Source organism: Pundamilia nyererei, unplaced genomic scaffold (assembly GCF_000239375.1).
Source record: "Pundamilia nyererei isolate P.nyererei 1_Seehausen unplaced genomic scaffold, PunNye1.0 scaffold00317, whole genome shotgun sequence".
Lineage (NCBI taxonomy): Eukaryota > Metazoa > Chordata > Actinopteri > Cichliformes > Cichlidae > Pundamilia > Pundamilia nyererei.
Window position 1 is genome coordinate 2,713 of NW_005187718.1, and position 1,424 is coordinate 4,136.

Consider the following 1,424-nt stretch of genomic DNA (forward strand, 5'->3'; position numbering starts at 1 on the left):
TTGACTTAACTTAAATGTTATGCAATCAAGTAACACATTAGTATTATGTACGTTGAATAATAGAAACAATTACGTAGACTTGATTAGAAAAACATATGTTAACTTAACAAAAACATATATTTTAAGTAAAATGAAAATAAATAATTAATATACACTGAACAATCCACCTCATTCATTTTTTTGAGTGTACCACGTAAGTAGACTCAGTTCAAGGCTCGTCCAAAGAATTTAGTTTTGTTTTCCGACCAATCATCTCAAGGACTCATGGAGGGGTACATCCGAAAAAACCTGACCTGTATAACAGAATCAGAGTAACTTTCAGAAATCTCCACTTAGACATTCATACATATATTTTTTCCTATATTTTCTACATACATACTAGCAAAGTTGCAGTTTCTGTCTCTCCAGTATACAGAAAGAAAGACAAAATATTCCCAAACACTGACAATGATTATTTCTTACTAAAGTAAACAACAAAATGGGCTCTCCTGGAGCTTCAAAATGTTGATGGTGCAGCGTCGTAGCACAAAAAAATCCCCACCACCTTTTCTTTAAACTGCATTCACTTCACAATAAATACAACTAGAGGTTTGATACACAAACATACAATCTCTACAGCATACATTTAACCTGCAGTCTTTACATACAGTGTTATAGGAAGCTAACAAAATCTAATATAAGGTTTGATCTTCACAATTGTACATTTACAACCACAGGCTAATAGCAATGGCCACGATAGCTGTTAGCATGTCATCGTTGATGGCATAACATCACAATATTCTTACTCAGAACAAGTTAACTCACCCAGAAGAATCCCAGCAATAGCAAAACTCCTCTCCAATTAAGAACAGTACCCAGACAGTTTATTTCATCTATACAATCCGGATAAAGAAAGCCAACCATGTTTCACACTTGGAAAACCAAAGTTTTTTTCCTCTCCCTTTTTCCTGATCCCAGTAGCACCCCCCCCCCCCAATATACAAAGACCATCTGGACATCATAAACACCTGCTATTTAATTATTTCTCATCAAAACAATTTTACTTAATAAAGCTTAATAATGAACACAACTTTTCAACCTCACTCATAACATACTCAAACCATTAGTAACTCTCTAAGGTTACACTCACACTGTGAAACAGTAAAACTAACAAATGTTTTTGTGAACTTCAAAAGCTAACTAAAATAAAATACAAGTTGCAAGCAGCTGCTCTTGCATTCAACACATCAGTTGTTCTTGTGGCTTCGTACCAAATCTCGTGGGTGGAGATGATATTTCCCCCCTGACCTAACGTCCTGGCTCGCCCTTGCCCTAGCATATGTGTTCAAGGTTCAAGGTTCTTTATTATTTGTCACATGCATAGTTATACAAGTATAACACACAGTGAAATGTAGCCTGACACGCTCCTCGACATGTGCAAAAAT